The sequence below is a fragment of the Gouania willdenowi genome, chromosome 18 (assembly GCF_900634775.1).
Source record: "Gouania willdenowi chromosome 18, fGouWil2.1, whole genome shotgun sequence".
NCBI classification, from domain to species: domain Eukaryota; kingdom Metazoa; phylum Chordata; class Actinopteri; order Blenniiformes; family Gobiesocidae; genus Gouania; species Gouania willdenowi.
In genome coordinates this window covers 13,201,931-13,224,461 of record NC_041061.1, presented here as the reverse complement: position 1 = coordinate 13,224,461, position 22,531 = coordinate 13,201,931, and the positions used below count along the sequence as shown (strand labels likewise).

The window sequence follows — 22,531 nt, the reverse complement described above, 5'->3', positions numbered from 1 at the left end:
CATTAAATTATTGGTTTTTCATCAACCAAATTTCAACAGCATTTAACATGTGTGTATCATACTTATCAAGTCTTTACAAAGAAACAAATACTTATAATCATTCTTTTTAACCACATTTTTTTCATTTTAATTTTTTTTATTTACCAAATCAGATTGTTAGAAGTAAGTTAACTTATTAACCTTCCAATTATCCTCAAATATTACGAACACATTTGCCTCCAGAGAATGATTTTCAGAAAATTGTTGACCAAGTTTTTGTGTCAGGCACTTTATTTACTGTATTTGTTGAGTACATAAATAACCCCTTAATAATGAAACATTGACCTGCTCTCTAGCGCCACTATCAGGCCAAACATTTAAATTAGAATGAATTCATCTTAAACAGTTTTCATCCAGTATAAGTATGAACCCTATTGGTTGTGGTGATGATATGACTTTTTTCCTGTGAAAGAGCTGTTCCAAAACCTCATTGACGGTAAACATTTTCCTTGAGGACATTTTCAAGAGAGCGAGCGAGGAACATTTTCGCTGTCGTCCTTGATCTGAATCACTTTGCCACCTGTGCTTCAAATAAACAGTGGCAAATGTTCACAGTAATTATAATTACTAGCGGGCATCGTATGGCATGTGTGAAGAGCCCAAAGTGAGAAGAATCGTCTCCTCCTGGCGTCTGTATTTGCGTATTTAACACACATATCAGTTCATTTTGCACTACCATGAGCTGTGCTTCTATAATGGCAAAGACCTTGAACAATGTCAATGAATCCAATGACAAAAAAACATATATTTTAAAGTGCAGAATAAACACTCGTGTAACTTAAACATGAGCACTCTACATTTGAATAGAATCAATGAAAAATAAAGATGAAAACCCTGAAAAAAAAGCTGAAACTCAATGAAATCGAATTATACTTTTAAAGTGCAATTAAATAATTAAAATTCACTTAAGTTTACACTGTCACTTTTAATTCTGTCAGAAGCTGTGGAGCAAAGTATGGAATGGACTGCTTGTATTGGAGGGCTTATATCAGACTTTTTTACATTTTACAGTGTATCAGAAAAGTATTCACAGCGCTCAAATTTTTCCACATTTTGTTATGTTATAGCCACATTCCAATGTGCATTAAATTAATCTATTTTCCTTAAAATTCTATACCCCATAATGACGTGAAAAATAATGTATTTATATTTTTTTTTGCAAATTTGTGAAAAACAGAAAACTAAGAAATCACATTGACATAAGTTTATCAATATCGCATTAGGTCACCCCTATTTTGCTCACATATGACGCGGTGTACTGTACGTATCTCCATTCTGCACATTTTCTCTTATTGAAGGTTATTTCTTTTAGCTTCAGTGGAAAATCATCCGCAGTGGATATTTTTGTACTCCAGAGGGCACCATTATCATACTTTATATACAGTATGTGCATAGAAACATCTTCCATTGGCTTGTTATAACCCAGAAACATGAACCTTTGATCATATAGTCAATTGTATAGTTGACTGAGTTAGTTAAATGCTGAAAATGTAATATTTTTTTTTATTTCTAATGTGATACAACACACAAGGGTTTGTTCATCAGAGTAGTGTTTTTAATTCATGTGATTAAGCTCACATTTTCAAACTGAATGGAAAGACTGAATAACAAATTAAAAAAAAATATTCTTCGTCCTAGCCTAAGTGGTTCCAGACTGAAGGTCTGTGGACCATATCTGGCCTATCTGTGGCTGTAGGTCGGCCTCTGAGATATAGGAGTTTATTTTACCTGCGGAAACATGACATGCATTGATAGAAGTCTGTAAAGTATCGTAATATCCTTTGAAAAAGGACACTAAGTCTAATCATTCATTTTACAAGTCAAATAAGGATGTGGAAAAAAACATGTCCAGCATTTCTACCCCCTCAGTGCCAGCCGGTTTTGAGCGTTTTGACTGATTTTTAAAGACCCACAGAATATTTTGCACAATATTTTGTACAATGACAATCTGAAATCTGAACTATATTCTGAAAGGTTAGTCTCTACTGTCATCAGAAAAAAAAAAATTTAGTTTCTAACTTGTTTCGTTCTTCTGTAATCCGCAGTTGAATCCACTCAGGTCCACACATGTTCTGAATTAGTATGTGGAGCTGTGAGCTGCTGGATACTTTACAATATCACTCCGTAGCTCCATAATCTCCCTCGTCCTGCTTCTTCCTGCTTAGCTAATGGTAGCATCAGTGGCTAATCTGTCATCTAAAGGTGCACTGCTGCCACCTTCAGGGCACAGTTGGTCACTGCATCACACTACAGTTTAGATATTAATGAGGGACCTCCGTCAGGGTGTATTCTAGTAATCCCCATGAAAAAATATAAATGATGTAAAAGTACGTCAATGGCACTGAATGACTTTCATCAATGGAGATTTTTTTTCTTCTTTTATTTCAGTGTTAGTGGGAATTTTTATGCATTTACATATATTTTATATATTTAAAAAAAAAAAAAAAACTGTTGAAATTCTTCTTGTTTTTCTTTTTTAATTTAATTACTTTTGTTACTGAATTAAGTTTCGCACAGCTTTTCTTTTTTTTTTTGCAATTTTTTAGTTTTTTATAAATGAAGACTATACTGTTGGTTTCACCCATGGGTTTGACATATATTTTTGTTTGACATCACGTCACATTTAATCACTGTTAAAATAATTCTAACATTTAATCACTTTCATCAATGGAGTTCTTTGTAAAAGCATTTCTTCAAGCTTGAGTGATACCATGTGCTTCTCACCTGTTTGGAATATTTAATCAGCGATTGCTGCCTCGGACCAGAGTGATGAAAGAACAGAACTCCTCAGAATTTCCCTAGAGAGAGAGAGGGGGGGGGGGACAGAGATAAAGAAGTCAGGATGAGTCAGGTGTTTGTGTATTATTGTGTATTCACCACCGAGCATTCTGATTACTGTGAGCGGATCAATGCTGAGTTTGCACAGTGGCATTAATTCATACATATAGCAGCCCTCTTTGCCTTCCCGTACCATCAACATGGTCCAACTAGGTTTTTGAAAGTGTTTCTTCTCTCTCCATTCTGCATAATGAGTGATGCTATAAATAGAGCTCTGTGTGGCTGCTGACAGCGTCTCCTCTTAAACTGACGGCAGCCTAGCAGGGCGTCTGACAGTCACTCTTTCTTATTCAGCCCTTGTTGTGCGGAAAGCATGAATATGCACCTGAGATACGCAGAGAGTGATTAAAGTGCAACGCGAGCATGCATATAAATGAGTTCCGTCGCTAGCCTAGTTGATTTTGGTTAAGTCGTCGGACGGACGAAGACATTTTGAGCTATCGCTAAAGGTCCTACATTACCTGAATCATCATCATCACAACAGCGTTTGGATGAAATCTCAACTATTTTTGTCTTGCATAAAAAAATATACAAAACTGTGTGCGTCTTCAAAGCACAACAAGGCACGAATCGAGCTTGACTTTTCATGCACCCGTAATCCCGCTTCATGAGCGGTACCGCAACTGTATTTGTTTTGAGAAAATGAATGTGTTTACTTCAGAGATCAAAGTTCTCCTCATCTAAAAATGGACTCCTTTTATTATGCGAGCCAAAGAAAAGCAGTGCCTGCTCACACATGCAACCATTCCAAGCATGCTGATTAATTAGCTTGTATAATTAGCCTTAATGACCCAGGGAAACATAGCCGAGGCCACCCAAGAAGGTATGCTAATAGATCCCTGTCTACGGTAATTAAATTGGCCATAACTTAACAACGATGATATGGAAGTCCAGATAACAGATGTGGAATAAAAGCAGGTGCCGCAGAAATCAATGCAGCATCATCGTATGAACTGGGAATGTTGTGTTAATGGACAATGTTGCACATTACGAGTCTGGTTTTTGGGTGTTGTGCTATTTATCAAAAGTGTAGACATCATAGAAGAACCTAAGAAACGTCAAACAAGACTAAAAAAAAAAAACAAGCGACTTAATTCTTTTTATCTATCACTTTATAACTATTGATATAGAAACTCCTCTTTCGTGGAAACACAGGTCATTTCATTGAGCATTAAATGCCATTTAGCATTAGCATTCCTGGCTGCTCATCCAGCATAAATTGGCGATTTATGACCTTTGGCTAAACGGTACCCAACAGAGATTCTAGTTCAGCTCGTAAAAACCACCACAACGCTGAGCTGCAGGTGAGAATATTACTTTTTCATGACCAACTTCAGAACCTTGTTCAGGTGGGAGCGTTCAGAGGAAAATATATCTAAAGTTGGTTTCTTTGTTTTCTGTGCTATCAATGAATGTCGGCGGAAATATGGGGCCAACAAGCTCGTAAGAGATTTCACCTTAGTTCTTATTCCGTTCTCACTGTTAAACCAACAAACTGACACTTTTCTCCAGAAACCTGAGCAGAAGCAGAGCTTAGTTAGGAATATACAGTACAGGCCAAGCATGTGATGAGGCAAAACTCAACTTCTGATGATAAATAGTGATCACCGATTGACCAAAGGTTCATTTTAGTATATGACCACTTTAAATTGACCAATTTCCTTCAATTTTAGCTGAACCATTTTTTGAATAATGATCACACAGTATAACAGCTTTTGTCCAACACGTAAAACATATCAGCTTTGATTTGAACCAGCACAACAAATAATGGGGTTATGTGGTTAGTATCTTTTTTTTAAATTTAATTTAATTTTTTTCTGTTAATCTGTAAGTGTAAATAAATGTAAAACGCCATTTTATTGCTATTTTAAAGGAAAATACTAATTGTAATAATCATAGCAGTGTTATTCTCTGTAGTAGTAACTTTCTGTATACTTGCAACTTAAAAAAAAATAAATAAAAAAATACATCATATGCTATGCAAAAAGTCTTAAGATAATTTGTTAGGGTAAATAAATAGTTGAACTAGGGGTGTCGCAATACAACTTGTTCCTTTTCATAGCATACATACTATTAATTCTTTTTTTCTTTTAATAGTATGGGATGTTAGAAAAGACTTGATCAAGTGATATTACTCAGAACAGTAGTCAGCAACAATTCGGTATGAGAAAAAAAATGGTATTAACCAATGGGTTGTTACACACATTTTAACCTTAAACATAAGAATATACTTCATAATTTTATTTATTTATCTCAAACTTTACAACAACCAGTTTGAGAAGGAACAGAATGAAGCAGAGTTTATCGAGTTCTGCCCCTTCCTTGCAAATCGAGTCCAATACTGTATTATAATTATATATATATATATATACTGTATATATATACAGTATATATATATATATATCTAACAACTACTATTTACATACAGAACACTTCTCATTAATATATCTATTCTAAATTAATCGTATGTTATTTACTATAATTATTTGCATTTACAATTTACACTGCAATTGAATAAAATGAAATAAAGAGTAGCAGAAGAACCTGAAAAATAACCTCAATAAATCCAATAAAAATATATATATGTCCAAAATATACACATTAAAGGACCACAGAAATGCTTACATTACTGCAGGGAAAAAGAATCTGATTCCTTAGTGTGAATCCAATCCCTGACAATGACCTGACCTCCAGCACAAGAACAAGCATTGATGTTTTGCTTATAGCAGTGAGAGGGAAGCTAGAAAAATTGCATTCATAAAGGTATGCTGGCTTTAGGCTGGATCACTCAGCGTCTCTGAACGGCCATATTGTTCATCCTGATGGCTGATGTGGGCTCAATGGATCATAAAGTGGATTTAGCGCTGTGCGTGAAGGCTCTGTATGTTTGTTCCTGTTTCACTAAGTGATGCATCTTCTGTCTGTTTTGCAATAAAGCACACAGGATGATGGTACCTAGGGAGAATTAAATGTGCACAGGAATGCACTGTGCTTTTTGTTCCTTTTAAGTACTTTGCATGGTTGCTTCGTACTTTGAATTAATTGTATACGTATTGTTAGTGGGACTCGATTAAATAAAAGAATCTAATTCATTAGACTTTGTAATTAACTAATCTTGGTTAATCTAAAGTAATCTCATAACAATATTTGACATGAGAAGCAACATTTTTCCAATTTAAATGGATTTTGGTATATTACTGAATCAATGAAAACAAGTTTTCATCACTGAGTGTTAACATATTGTTCAATATGAATAAAGAATATTATGATTGTTGTTCACAAACTTTGTGCTTTCATGTTGTTCTGGTATCTTTGTAAACTTTCTAAAACATATTATTAGTTTCTTGTTTATTAACATTTTAAAATGTGTCATCTGTGCAGTATTATGTGGAATACTGGGAACTTGTAAAATGAGAACCCCAACCCTAACCGTAGTGCAAAAATAAAAGTGATTAACTGTTATTTTTATTTAGTGTTATTTTTTCTGTAAATAATTAATCGAGATTAATGCGTTAAAGTCCCAGCACTAATTAATATATAAATTAGCATATAAATAGTGGCAGCTTTAGGCCAATTACTATTATGTTAACGCTAAGAGTGTAAGAAAAAAATTATTCGTGACATTTCACCGTGCGATTATTGTATTGACACAAAAAATGTCCAAATCGATTTTTTAAATCATGTTTTTTAACAAAAAGAAATAAATAATTAAATTAAGAGAATCAGAATCTGTTGTAGAGGCAAATGGAGAATGTAATTTGACAGTTTGATAAACATACCACTTGTTTTTGATATTGCTACTTGAATTACAGATAGTTAACCTTTACCGTATTTTTCGGACTATAAGGCGCACCGGTTTGTTGTTGTTGTTGTTATTATTATTATTATTAAGACGCATTAAGCGAAACAAATAAGTCTGATAAGTCAAACTTTATTCAACTCATTAACAATAACTCTCAACATTGTTCAGGTTTAACACATAAAATATAGAACATTACACTCACTTTTTCAGTCCAGTATGTTGAAGCACAGTACTGGTACATATCACCCCACGTGGCGTCTGACTACGGTAGCCCTGAAGCGCCAAAAATCCATCAAGAGGTGCAGCTTCATAGTTTACCAAAGTTGTACTAAAACATTTTGACATATTAATTTCATACATAAGGCGCACCTGATTATAAGGTGCACTGTCGATTTTTGAGAAAATTAAAGGATTTTAAGTGCGCCTTATAGTCCAAAAAATATGGTACTTGTTCTCGCAAACAAAAAAAAAAAAAAAAAAAGAATTGTTTTTCATACTTATTAAGGTCTTTGATATGTTGTGTGTCACAATTTGACAAGCATTAAAATAAATGAAGCAAAAATAAAAAGTTTTTATTCAACACTCCAGCGCTCCCAAACAGACTACTAATTACCATGATAGCAGCCACTTTGTGCCTGCGTCTGCACATTGCCAGCAGGTGCTGTGCAGTATACTTGTATAAACTGAACATCAGAATTCCCGCGTTTGACACCATTGTGTCAAAAACTCAGAGCACGGCTCGGCAGCTCTGGTGCGCTGGGCCTCGACATGCCAGCGTGTGGAGAGCAATCTGCTTGTTGTTCTCCTCCTTTCTGTCTGTGCTCACAGCCGCCCAACGCCAAAGGGCAGTGTCACTGTCACTTTAAGAGCTAGTTCTAAGGAACATCACATACAGATCCGAGGTTGCACCACAATGATGAAAAAACCAAAAAACAATCAATTTACACTGATTAAATTTTGACACATTTGGCCCAAACTGTGAAGACCACCCTCTTCACAGCACTTTTAATGGACTGAGAGGTTCTTTTATTTAGATGTCTAAATGCTCCACTGAATGGCTAGAAGATCTTTTATACCGGCAGCAGTCCGCTATTTTAATGAACATTTGTGAATTGTTGCTATGTCTGTTCTGTGGAAGCTCCAAATCCTGTCAATGGCATTTTTATCTTATTTTAGTTATTTATTATTATTATTTTTTATTTGTTTGTACTTTTAATGCTATGTTGTGAACTGTATGTGTAAACCGTGCAACTTGGTGGCAAATAAGTTTCCCCATTTGGGATTAATCTATATAGTTTATATAATCTAATCTTGTTCCACATTCCATTTAAACCAGTGTTTTTCAACTTTGCTGTCGTGAACCCATGTGAGGTCACCTGAAATTTAAATGAGGTCACCTGAAATGCGTTGAAAATAATTACTGTTTAATGCATTTTTTTATGAAAGCCTGTTTCAGCGAATAAAAATTAAAATAAAATTGCCACTGTAAGTCATAATTATGAGAAAGGAAGTCATAATCCTGAGATGAAGTAATAATTGAGTTAATAAAGTCATAATTATGAGAAAATCATAATAATGAGATAAAAATTTTGACTTTCTATCTCATAATTATGGCTTTACAAACTCATAATTATGAGGAAAACGTCAGAATCATGAGATTACGTTATAATGATGAGATTAAGTTATGTTTATGAGACAGAAATTATGACTTTCTATTTCATAATAATGACTTTTTCCTCATAATTATGACTTTACTCACTCAATTATGAGAAAAAGTCATAATTATGAAATAGTCATAATTTCTATCTCCTAATTAAGACATCCGTTCTCATAATTATGACTTTACTAACTCATAATTATGACTTGCCATAATGATTTATTTTTTTTTTAGTGGCAGAAATGAGCTTCCATAATATTTTTTTTTTCTTTTTACAAATTAAAACAACACACAATCTTAAACAACTGTATTCTATGTTTCACTTTCTCAAATATAAATGTTGTTTAAGAAAAATGGCAGTATTAAAAAAAAAAAAAAAAGAAGAGAAAAAGTGAAACAAAAGACAAAAAATACAGTGTAAAAATATCTGAGCTGATGTCACTTTGTGCACTAATACGAGTCTATTTGTTACACAGAATAAAATAAAAACTAGTAATGATAGAAAAAATGTATTTGGGGTCGCCATACGTGTGTGATATGAAAATGGGGTCACGATCCAATAAAAGACTGGCACCCAGTGGTTTAAGCACGAGGACTATCCTTAATGTTTCTGTGAAGGAGGCTTTTATCTCATCTAAAGCACATTTTCCCAACTAAAGTCATATCTCTCCACCTTTTATTCTTTCAGACTGGGGCTGACGTGTCTTCTGTTGTGAAGTGCTGGTGAGTACAAATACATCATACAAAGCATCATCTCCTAAACACTCCTCTCCCAGGGTTGCAGTCAAAAAGCCCTTCATCCTCCCAGCTTCCTGTCATATCGAAAACCTTCCTTCATGCAGAAAACAGCTCCTTCCTTCTAAAGGATATCATAATCTGCTTGGCATGCAAAATGTTAATCGTTCCGATATCTCATCAGCACAAGATAAGCGTGCTGTCAGTGCAGTGGGGGAAAGTGAGTGTTGTCGACAAAGAGAAGAGATGTGACGGCTAAAAAGAGGGCGAAGGGTGAGACTTATGTTGAGATGATGAGCGTGTAACAGGAGGAAGAGGGGAAAAAACATTAAGGAGGCTAAAGTAGCATTAGATAACGGGAGCAGGGGAGGGTGAGAAAGAAGTGATGCCTTTGGCAACCTTGGGAAACTCTATGCCATAGTATTCACTATCAGTTTCCAGTCAGTTATGGTAAAAATGATCACATCGATCACCTTTAAAGAGCACTTTTACTGTTAGTGTATAACTTTATATCATCAGGTTGAGTTGCCTTCAAACAGGCGGGTTTCATCTGTGGTGGTGCAACACCCACACTATCATAAAAACAAATATTCCTTTGTCTGACTGTTTACAGAGGGATTCATTGTTGATAACATATTGGTCCAGTTAGATTGACTGAATGGTGATCAAGCCAATCACAGCCGGCCATTTGACGAAGCCGTCGTTCCGAGAAGGTAAACAAAGAGTTGACAGCGATGAGTAAAGTGTAAGTAAAGATGTGGCAAGGAAAGAGTGAAAAGTGACTAAAATGGGCCAAAAGCAGTCAGGAGTGGCAAAACAAATTGACAAAAAAGAGAAAACAGGTGGTATGTAATGGCAAAAGGTAGCTTAAATGAGCAAAATGTGGCAAACAATACGGAAAATGGGCAAAAATATGTGAAAAAAAGGAAGCAAGTGTTACTTATTGGGCAAAATGTAGCTTATTTGGATGGAAAGTATCAAAAAATGGTTAAAGAATCAACAAAAAGTGGATAAGTGTCAAAAATAACTTGCAAAAAATGGACAAAAATGAGGAAAAAGGGATACTGATTAACAAAAGGAAGCTAAAATCTGAAAAAACTAAAATGGGGCAAAGGACGTTGTAAAAGGGCCAAAGAAAAAGGTAAAAAGGGGTTCAAAAGTTTCCCCCTTTTAAGGTTTTCGGGGGGAATAATAATTAAAACTAACATAAAGAGCCACATGTTGAGTATAACTGACTTATAAACAGCTTTATCATGGTTTTAGTAAATTAATGTAATGAACTAAATTGGGAGTCAACAGTTGCCCTATCTTTGCAACACCCTCACTTTTGAAATCGCTGCTCCAACCCTGCCTTCAAAGCTATTTTTTTTTTTGTGTTTGGAAAATCAGTTGACATCATTTTCCTTCTTCTTTAGGTTAGAATTGCAGCAAACCTTGGAGGAATATGTCATATTGATTCGGGCCCGACGGTTCTGTTTTCGCATCCAATTTAATGAAAGGAGGTGAGTCTAAATCTACTCAGCACAGTATTGGATTCGCCCCCATCCAAGGGCAGTGGGCATATTCACATGGATTGAGATTCAATGTAATTGGAAACACGCTCATCAATCAAAGGCCAGTAATTCCATCACATTCATTGCTTTCATGGCAGATATTCCATTTCTTTTTTGTGTTGATGCATTGCTTCTTTGATGCTCGCTCCCCTCGGGTTTCCCAAAGGAGTCCCCCATCTCAAATCTCATGAGTACACAGAGGAAAGATAAAGTAAATACATTTTGTTCTCGGGATCGCTCACATTTCCTCTACTATAAATCCACATGTCGCAGCATAAATCTTTGGGAAGTTTAGGCCGCCCTGTGCCTCTGCTTATTAGCCGACCAGGGATCAATTTATCACCTTTGAGGACAAGGCATAGAGGTGTCGAGGGATTCTCACTATCCCTTTGATTTATGGAGTCAGGGAAGAGGCAGGGCGTTTTTGGGTCATGCAAATTTCTTTAGTCCCCCCCTTTTCTCTTTTTTTGTCTTCCTTGTGTTGAATTAATTTATCTGGCAGTGAGAAGGAAGTGGGTTCTGAGTGTAAATTAAATAGTCAGAATGCAAACGAGAAGGTTGGTGGTAATGACGTGCCGCTGACATTCAGCTGAGCTCATACACTTTCACAGATGGCTTAAATGAAGGTTGAGTTATAGCGTTGCACACACCAAAGACATAATCAAGAGCTGCTCCGTGGCATTTTAACGCTGTCACCACTAGTGTGCGCTATCGGCCTTACTATAATGCTCTCATTACCCATTTTTATTCAGTGAAGGGAGAAACTTGAATGTAGCTGCACTGCCTCACCTGTGCTAAGTGGCTATAGTGCATCGTCCTGGCCAAGGAAAGCTAGTGCCAAAGCTCCACATCACCCTCATTTGTAAGTGTCCTTGTATAAACGATAGCACGAGGGCAAGGGCTGGTTAGACATATATTTCTTATGAAGTGTAATGGGTTCAAGTGTAGCTGATGGAGGTGTTTTTTTGCATTGCGGTTACAAGGCAGGCTGGAAACATTGCATCAGGAGTTGTTTGGTTCTTCGTGTGGTTCGACGCCAGCAATTCAGAAAACACAAAACACATTTGTGTCCACCGTGCGGGTTGGATATACACGTATGATGACGATGAAAGACATGACAGGCCATTAGCGAGAGAGAAAAACTCAAAACCTGTTATGTTTTTGCTGCACAGTTTATAATGAAACTTCACATCTCTTCTGCCACTTCCAAAACAAACGAGCTCACAGCAGCCAGCAGATTAATCCATCCTCTAAAAGCACACGGCCACATCTTTGTCACCTTTCCTCTTTGGCTCTCTCCAATTTGTTTTTTTCCCGAACTGCACTTTCTTTATCTCCACCTTTTCCCTTTCGTCTATCTTGTTTGGGTCACACAGAAGTCTCTGTTGTGATGGAGATCTGGCCGTGTGCTGAGTGGGCAGCGGGAAGCGGAGACTGATAAAGAAAGACTCTGGAGGAAGAGGGAAAGGTTTACTAACTGGAGTGAAGGAGAACAGTGTAATGAAGAGTACTTAAAATACGGACGACACGAGCCGTCTTGGAAAATAGAGGGGATAAGTAACAACAAACGAATCGCTATGGCACAATATACCATCTCTCTCTCTGTCCTTTTCCCTGTATCCTTCTTTTTGACACCTGCGTCTCTGTTTTACTCATCCTTCATTCCGACCCTTTCATCTTCATTTCCACTCACTGTCCAGGGGACTTGACTGATCTCTGGGGAGTGGTGATAGTAATGAGAGACAAGATTACAGCTTTAATTAACCCATTCATGAACATGATTTCAGTTTGGATGGCGTGACAAAGAGCTTTCATCAGGATGGGCCGAGAGCTTTCAGTGGATAGAGAATATGGATTTAAAGTGGGATTCATCATTCAAAAGGGACTAATGCCTTTGTTATACTGTGTACTGTACATTCAGTAGAAGAAAGACTATGGCTGGGTTTGAAATGGCACACTAATGTACTATACACTACAAGTATATACCGTCTGCTATAGACTATAGGTACTGTATGTTGGTCAATTTACTTAGAAATAGTAGTGATTAGTGAATATTCATCCAAGGACATACTCCTGTTACTTTACCGACTACTTATTTCCAAAAGTAACTAATTAATTACTTTACTTTATATAAATACGTTACTTTTTAAAAAATGTGATGCACAAAATATTAAACAGTGGGATGGTGCATGGCCCTTTAACTACTGATGAATGTGCAGGTAGCTCTACCAGTGTGCGGAGTGAGGGAGTGTGTGTGAGCAGATCGATTAGCTAAGCTGTATGCAGTTTGAGTGACTGGCCAAATATACGTTGCAGGTGATGTCTTAAACCAGAGTCTTGTGTCTGACTCAGTGACTGCTGTGAAGCGAGGCAGTTAACCCTGAAGCTGAGGACAGCGTTACTGCCCATCACTTATTCCCACTGAATTAGTGATGGGCATCTTGATGTAGCATCTTGGGAAACAACGTCAAAAACCGGAAGTACACTAAGGCTAATTGATTCACCACGTCAGAAAGTTCTGAAAGCATTTTAAGCGAGAAAGTGACCAAGTAAAATATCAACATTTGGTCATTTGATCATGTGATGTTTTGGGGGCCATCTTGCGTCACAAACAAGTACAGTTAGTCCCGCCTCTTTTTATTTTTTTTAATTTCCCTCCTAGTGGCAGAAAGCAGGGGTTTAGTTACACTTTAAAAATGTCCCAATATAGTATACATCTGGGTATTTATTGGGTACTCAATCTTTCCATATCTTGTAAACACGTGACGTAGTGATTTTGACGTCAAACTAGTATGCGATTTGGAACACAGCATATCACTCCTCACTGCGCCATATGGGAATCTGAAAAGGTGAAACAAGATGACAACATATGCAGGTGGAGCATCCTGTGAGTGGAACACTTCTAACTGTTGGCATTTGTCACCAGTTTCTCTGTCACAGTGTGACTCACAAAGATAGAATGCCTTGGCAGTAGGTTTAAAAATCACACTCACAACTGTGCTCATTTGCACCTTAGGGTGCAATGACACCAAGTAAACACGCACTTACTGCAGCTCCTTAAGCATCCCTTTCCTCACCCCAAAAAACACAAACACCCACATGCGCGCACAGCTGTTCTTTACCTTTTGTATAACTATAGGACTTGGGTGTCCAGACTTTACCAACCTCCAACGCTTTGAGCGGATTATCTTGCGGCAAACTATCGTGTTTACACTCGCTATAAAAAGATTCCACTTGGCACATAATATCTGAAGATGAAATCTCTAGAGTTGCCACTGCCTCTCTTTTTATATCACACAACAAACATGGGATAGAAGCGGGACAGAAACTCTCGAGCCTTTGTAAATAGGGCATCATCTGAATATTCTACACAGCTTGTGGTTATTGAGCACTTTCTTTCATTTGAATCTTTATATCGCTCTCAAAAAAAAAAAAAAAAATCGAGTAGGACTTAAAATGGAAAGAGAACACCAAGCAGGAAGGGTGCGTGTGTGCATATGCATGTGATTCCTTCCCAGCAAGAGGTACAGTATTGAGTCCTCGTATGTTATATAAAGGAGGAATAATACCAATTGTAAAATCATGATGGCATACACAAAATAATGACAACTTGTAAATTGAAGAGATTTGGCTTTTGGGGCTTCCTTCCCAAAGAGAAAATGATTCTGGGCTGTGGTGTACAGGGAATCAGTGACAACCTCAATTTCACCTTCGTGCCATGCCAGGAATTGTGTGAGAAGAGAAAAAAGTGAACCAATTTATAGGTGTTTACACAGGAAAAAAGGAAGGAATATGGGGCGGATTGAGATATCTGGGTATAAAAAAAGTTAAAAACCAAAGCATCAGAGAGGCCAGTCATCCTTCTGACAACCTCTGAATCCTGCCACACTCCTGATGTGTTACAGCGACGGACAAATGGGAAAAGTAAAAAAAAAAAAAGAAGTGCCAAGGTGGAGCAGAGCAGATGTTTTAAAAAATGTAATGTCTTCCACATATCCTGAAATTTCTTTCCCAATATAATTGAGCAAGGCACTCCAGCTGTTCAAACATCACTGCTCACTGGCAAACATTACGTAGCTCGACTGATCCAAGGTGCAACAGTGTGAATGAGTGTGACCCTTTCTCTGTGGGGCCCGTCCCTAAGGCTGTTTCTGTAAATAAGAATGTGTTCGTAGTCAACATGTCCTCTCTGATAAGGGATTAGGCAGTAACAAGAGCAGCAGTAAAAGCAGCAGAGTGGGTAAACAAAGGGGAAAAAAATCACTTAAGTGAGGGGGAATGGAAGGAGTACAGGATTACATTCAGTTACGTTAGTTTTAAATTCAGTAAGGAAGCTGCAGTTTGGAACACAGGCACTTGTGTGCTCCGTAATGACTTACAGAATACGAAAAACCTCCTCACACTTAAAGAAAACGAAAACAGATTTCAAGCTAAGAAAAAACAATAGTAATTTTCAGCAATACAAACTCAAATTAGTGCACATAGAAAAAATAAAATGAAAATAAAAATAAAACTATAGACATACTTTTCTCTCACCTAGAATATCAGAGTAAGGTTTTGCCCTTCACAGTTTGTCATACCAAGGCTGCAGCATGTGTTGGCAGTGGATAGTTCAATCAGCAGACTTCTATTACAGTCTGTCTAACGTGTCTGTGGAGCCATGTAGCAACATGTCTGCTTGTTTGTGATTCACAACAGCTAGCAAGGACAGACCAGCAGTTGCACGAAGAGCGTTTACATGCCAAAGCATCAGTTCATGACACTTGGCAGAAGTTACACTGCTGTCAGTCAGTGGTGATATTAACCTAAACTGTTTGTTTGGCCAGAAGACAATTATGATACAATTTTAACGACAGCTCAGCATTTTTAGATGTGTTATTACGATCATCTTGGCAGTCGGAGACGAGTCACTAGATATGACTAATAGTTCATAGTATCTTAGGGTGCATTCACACTGACAGATGCTGTATTAGTTTGCACGGATAGTTCCCCTCGTTTGGGCAGTGTTAACATGTAAACATAGTCTAGAGCAGATCAAATAGGTGAATTCTAGAGCGATTGTTTCTGTCGGTCTCGAGCGTTTCCAGTGGAAGCCGAGAGCGTGAACACAACCAATCTCGGAGCGGATCAAACGGTATCCGCAATGACGTAGAGCGCACAACATTGTGGGTGGTCAGAACAACCTGTGACATCGCAAAACAGGGCTTTAAAACAGCCAAAATCATGTCAACTTGTTCATAGTATCTTAGGGTGCATTTTTTTTCTCTACTGCATATGATTGAGAGAGAGACTTTTTGTCATGTTGTTGATGTAATGATGATTTTAATTGATTTTACTGATGATTTTAAATGTTCTTATTGATTTTAAACAATTGAATGTTTTATCATGTAAAGCACATTGAGTTGCCTTGAGTATGAAATGCGCTATATAAATAAATTTGCCTTGCCTTGCCTTGCCTTGTTGCGGCTCTATTGTTAAATATTGTGAAAGAATAACCTCTGAATATTGCCTAAATAGGCTTCCGATGTCCAGACTATTGATAAGAATTCTGAACTTCCATTAGTTCTGGTTCAGTTAACAAACATATCAATGTAATTTGATACAGTTTTCATTCACATGTATTTTCTTTAATTGGTCATAGTATCTTTAATGTCTCTTAAGGTGCATTCACACGGCAGACCCCGGAAGAGTTAAAACACTCTAAGATTTGTTTGCTTGGCTAGTCTGCAAACAAAGAGTGGATCAAACTGGCGAATTCTAGAGCGATTGTTTCTGCCGGTCTCAGAGCGTTTCCAATTGAAGCCAGGAAGAACCGACGATGGCGCAAAACAGGGCTTTAAAACCACCAAAAGCATGAGAACTTGTTGCTGCTCCATTGTTGAATGTTGTGAAAGAACAAACAGAGAAGGCAGAAGTTTCTGAGCACTTAAGTGCACATTAAGCACATTAAGAGCTCGCTTTGACCCATAGATGAGAGCTTCTTCTTCAGGATTCTGTTTTTGTGTCTAGATAAATCTCTAGTTCCATAACGGCAGCCTCAAGCGGTTAGCTCATGTAACTGAGAGGCTATTTGGTGCAGATCAGAAGTTACTGCATAGATTTGTGTCTTCTAAAGGGAGGGGGTGGAAGTATATATTGATTAGTCCCACCTCTTTTCCTACATTACAGTTGCAAATTATACATTTTCAGTATCCTGTTTTCCAGCCATTGAACGCAAACCGAGCCAAACTAAACCCGAGTCCGGGACTAAACCGGTGTGAATGCACCCTTAGTTGAGTTCACTGGAATTGAACTTTCTTTTGAAGACGTTTTACCCTCTGTCTAAGAGACTTCTTTGGTTCTTAAACTGGCAGGTCAGCCCCCAGATAAATGTACTCCTAGGCCCAGAAACAATGTCATACACAACACAGACCACAACTTCAGCTTTCTGACTAACCACATGACAGCCCATGAACTTTCCAGAACAACTGTCTGCAAACACACCAACTACTCAATGGCCAAGACTACGAGAACAAAAAAAGATCTTGGTTTGTTCTCGTTGAGCTGGGAGACTGTTCTCATTAAGCATGTAAAGTCCTTAAGAGAGTTGGCATGGAGTAGGGAGATAAAAACGTCAGGAAGCAGTGTAAGAGCTGGTCGAGGAATATCAAAGCAGAAAGGGCCATAACCTGAAAGTAATACAGCCAGACAAACCCAAGTCGAGAGGGAGTGGGGAAGAAGTGAAACATAGTGAAGGAATATTAGGATGATTGACTATTCACTTTGTGTTGATATGGATGGAAGAGGGTGGGAGTCTAAAAGAGGGGAGAGTGTGCAGAAGACAGATAGGGGTTTTTATACACTTCTGGGAAGCTCTGGAAAAAATGAGAAAGACAGATGAGATTGAGGGAATGGCAAGGAGAAACCTCGGATAAAAGGGAAACTGGAACTGGAGAAACATTTCTGAGTTAAATATAGAATAGGAGACAGAAGGAGAAATATTCCAAACAAGGCCAAAATTACTGTTACACAACACACTTATCTCCCAAAATGCAAAAACTACCCTATCAACACTGGCACCAAAAGAACCTGAATCATCAATAAATCAAATCCGGTGGAGGTAAACACGACACAGTGTTTCAAGCATGGCCGTATCAGCGCTGACAAAGGGGGGAGCAAGATGGCGGGCATGATACAGCCGCACCGACGTCTTCTCATTATCCACTGCTCATCAGTTACTAACGCGGTGTTCATTCACACATCTAATTAATGCAGATAGCCAAATGCCAAACCTGATGAAACACCATGATAAGGGATTAGCTGCAGAAACAAACGCTTCTGATTGGCCCAACTTTGTATCGTCTGAGTTTCTTTCTTCCCCTCTCTTCCACTTTCTCCTCCTACCTTCACTTTACTTAATAATGACTTCTTTTCCTTCACCATGTGCCTCTGTTCTAGAAGCTTGCTTTCCCTTGGCTGCTGAGTGCTGTCCTATTTTTTTTTTTTTCCTCATAAATGGGCTGAGATGGGGAGTAGAGGCTCATTAAATGCAGCTTTGCTGATTGGGCTGTAGCTATTGTAGAGAAGGGTTGTGCAAGTTGTTTTTAGACAAGTTGTGCCTTTATTCCTAAAGTTTTTAGAGTAATAATTAAAGCGATTGCACATTTTTAACCCAGATCTGGTTCTTTCATCACAATGGGCATTTATTACTGGGTTAGATTATTGGATAGCTATGTATATCTCAGGGTAAACCAAGGTACTCTATCTCAAAAAGGAGAACAAAGTTGCTATTATTACGCCTATCTTCCTCTCGGACAGAGTATGTTCAAGATAGGGAACATAAGACTAACCAATCAGGTCTTTTAGAAAATTATATATTAATCTAGATGGGACAGTACGTATTAATAAACATCATATACAATGTATAGATGTAAATACGCCAGTTAGCAATGATGCTAAAATTACCATGAGTAAAAATGTTCTCTGCATGGCAAAAAACCTTGGGTTGAGTTAGTGAATGGATATGCAGCTTTGTGGGTCCTTCTATGCAGACTAATAATGTCTGAATAAAGGAATCTACACTGTTTTTATTTAGTTTATGCAGCTTTGTTGTACAAACCCATATTGTAGTTGATGAGAAAACCAAATTTAGCAAACAACAAATTAAGAAAAGAATCAAGTAAACTGTGATAATGACTTGCTCATAAAACCTTTATGCTCCTGGATGCAGTTAGTGTCCAGATAAAAAATAACCTTTGCAGAACTTGCTCTCCATTGTCTATCATGCAAATGACAGAAAGCTGCAACAGTTTGTAAATTAAATTTAAAAAAAAACAAAAAATTGCACTATACTGTACACTATTATATAAGTATTCCATTATAAGTTAATGGAAAGTGTGAAATATCAAATGAAAGAAGAGAGCAGACATTCACTTCACAAACAAGATTTAATTACATAAACATACAGTTGATATCACGGGAGTTGATGTACAACATCCAATCATTGTATTTCAATGGAGAAACAACGAGCAATAATTTGAACAGCTAAAAGATTGTCAGATGACAACTGGGGAAATATGTTTTGTAACAGAGAGAGAATTTTAAGTATGCTTCATACACACAATACATTTATAGTAGCTGATTGTGACAGAAGCCTAAAGTTCTCTTATTCAGTACCATTTTCTGTAATTTACTGGTGCGTGACATATATGGACATGATCTGTATTTAAGCCCTGCTCTCAGTCAGTAGCACAGTGCTTTTCGAATGAATTTCAGTCCCCAAAATGAAATGAAATGTGTTTAACAGGTTGGAATTCAGGACCATGTTTCAGCCAGTCATTTGCCTCCTTATCAATGTCTTTATGAACCTTGTGCTTTTATAACACCGAGACTGGTAAGAAGTGTTTTTGCGCCTGAAAATTGTCCTCATTCTCAAGAAGAACATCATTTATTTTGCTGACGCACAACATTTCATCATTTTCATCATTGGTTGATTTTTAGACTTGGCCCAAATACCATATTTGTGCTTTGTTGTTACAGAAAACACATTGGTGAACATGAAGCCTAAATGTTCGACCAAAAACACCCACAAAACCAGCAAATATCCATAACAAATACTGTCTGTTAAAAACTGTCCGTCCAAAAAATGGTATATGAAGCTAAATGACTCAATCTTATACAGTTCTATTCACTTCCACACCTTATTCACAACTACAATGGGTATAAATAGCTTTCGGTTCCTGTATCCTCCCACTTCCACTTAACAGCTCGGCAGCACAGACTCACACATACGACTGTTGGAGACAGGCATCACTTAGGCAATCAACAGGCCATATGCTGGAAGAATGCATAAAGCCCTGCAACCTCCACACACAAAGGAATGCATAGGTACTGACGGTTGAACACAATAAAACAAAATCAGTAATAAAAGTAGGTATGATTCAAGCTGATATCAAATCAAATTGATATTGGTATCGACCGATATTCAAGGTTGCAATATCGGCATTGTATTGGAAATCTAAAAAGTACTGTTAGTTGTTTTCTAGACTTTGAGAATTTGGTTTGCTTTGAACGACCTTTCTTTTTCTTCTTCTCCTTCTTTTCTGTTTGCTCCTCACTCTACAACACACAATGCTTTCAATTAGCTAATGGTGCACAGTGAGGCGAGAATCCAACCTGTTTTCCTTCAGATTTAATTCCAACTGTTTGGCTATTCAGAGTTGTGCAGGAAGTGGGAAACTACTAAACAAACTCACCGCTTCTAGGATGATGACCATCTGCCTTTTATGTTGCAATGTAACGCACACATACTGTACGTTTGTTCCAATAGTAGAAAGAAGCAAATGTTAAACTCATCTGCGCTCGACAGCCACAGCAGTACAGAAGGGAAAGAAAAGGGACAGTCTATAGCAGAATCTATTGAAATCCATCATTGCTTTCATGTTTTTGTACAGTTCACGGGGGCCAAAACCATTGAGACGTGTAGCAACATTTACTCTGTGCATTTGCACAAACACACAGTCAATCATGCATACATTGGCTAACACAGGCGCGTGTATTTTCCAGCGTGATTACGGAACTATTCGATCCAGTGTGAGGTTTTTTTTTGTGAAAAACAGCTTTTGTATGAGAACTGAAGGCTTTATGTGCAGTGTGTGTGTGTGTGTAGCAGCATGGTGTAAAAGGATATACTGAGAGTGGCTGTGCTGTGATGTAGTGTTGGGAATAAATAAAGCCTTCATAGCCACTGTCTTATACCCAGGCTACAGATTTACAGATTACCCCCAATAAAAAGTGTAACATTCGATAAATTTGCAGAGCAATAACAATCGGGGTGATAAATAAAGCTTGTAAGCTACAGCTGGAGATGTAACAGCAGTTTTATAAATCTGTGAAGGTAAATGGAGCTGGCTAAGTGAGCTGCATGCTTATTGCTTCAGGCGTATAGTTAACAGTGGCAGAGTGTTCCCAGGGATCAAAGGCTTAAAGTTGACTTTTTAAAAGGAGCTCATTGCTTTATTGATTATGAAGCATGTGTAGTTACCTCGATCAGCTCTGATCCTTCACTTACTCACACACCGGGAACTAAGATTATCCTTCCAATTTTATTTCAATTATTAGCTTTTTTTTCCAAGAAGAAACTTTTTTCTTGAAAAGCGTCAAGTTAAGCCGTGACTGATGAATCTCAATGAGACATTTAGCCGTTCATAACACATATTACAGAGAATAAAATGCTGTATTAGTATTATTAATATATAAATATATACGAAAACAAAACAAAAACTCCATTAATGGTATTTATTAATTTTTGGCCGAGAATTGTGCAAACATCCACATTTACCAATTGTTTATTTTTGTGTTTCATATTTATCAACTTTTTTTTTTTTTTGTTACAGGATTTTACCACAAATAAGGTTGAGTACAACTTCTTGTGTAAAATGAGAAGTAACAATTGGGGAGTAGCTAATAAAATAAGTATATGCAATGATAAAACATATACATGTTTTAAAGCCATAATGTCTTACAGCAGTCCAAATCAATCTCTTATCTACTGTATATTATAGACCAGCGATAGGCAACTTTTATCACAGTGCTCGTGTGGGCCACAAAAATGTGATTTTCTGATCTGAGGGCCACATTATCAACATTCATTCTCAGCGTTTAGAATAAATAGGAAAAAAAACAAGGCTTTGAGTGTGTTTTTGTTGTCATTTTCTATATATTGTCCTCTCATTTTCTGTGCTTGTGTTGTTGTTTTGTGTTTTTGGATTGATTTTGTGATTTATTATTTTTTTCTAGTAATTTGGTGTGTTTCTATGTTTTTTCTCCTATTTTGTGCATTTTGTTGTTGTTTTATATATTTTTCTAACATTTTGTGTTTTTATTTTCTTGTCATATGTGGGTTTTTTGAGTAATATTTGTGTGGTTTTGTGTCATTTAATGTGCATTGAAGTCATCCTTTGCATTCTTTGTGGTCCTCGGGCCGCGAGTTGCACATGTCTGTTACAGATCTCTAATTTTGTCAAGAAAATAAAACATTCATACATCAAATGTATCTGCATTGTAGCAGAGCCTGGGATGTACTCGAAGCGTGTGTTTGTGATGGACATGTATCGTAGAGTACGGGACGAGCAAAAGTGTAAATGTCAGTTGTGGCTAATCAATATCTCATTAGTGTGTCTGCTTTGCTTCATGTTTTGCCTCTCGTTCTGCTCACACTTTGGTGAGCTACAGTCTTTCGGTTGAAGGCACAGCTCAGTCCATGGAGACAGATACTGTAGATGAAAAAGGCTCTTCTGCATTCTGCAGTAGTATGATCTGTGTTCTGAACATCCAAGCCGCACAAAACTTGCGTTTCCAGTAACATAGTAATCCATTTTAGCATATTTTTAGCAGCAGGAGCATATCAAGGACGCAGGATTGCTGGTA

The 22,531-nt window shown here is 37.3% G+C and overlaps 1 protein-coding gene across 49 annotated transcripts in view; it reads right to left on the bottom strand.

Moving 5' to 3' along the window:
- The window catches only part of LOC114480326 (receptor-type tyrosine-protein phosphatase delta), a 486,676-nt gene that overhangs the window by 305,446 nt on the left and 158,699 nt on the right, over positions 1–22,531 (bottom strand). For all 49 annotated transcript variants that reach the window (XM_028474351.1, XM_028474374.1, XM_028474368.1 and 46 more), the window contains exon 5: positions 2,764–2,837. The gene's annotated coding sequence lies outside the window, so the exon portion shown is untranslated. The remainder of the gene's footprint in view (positions 1–2,763; positions 2,838–22,531) is intronic.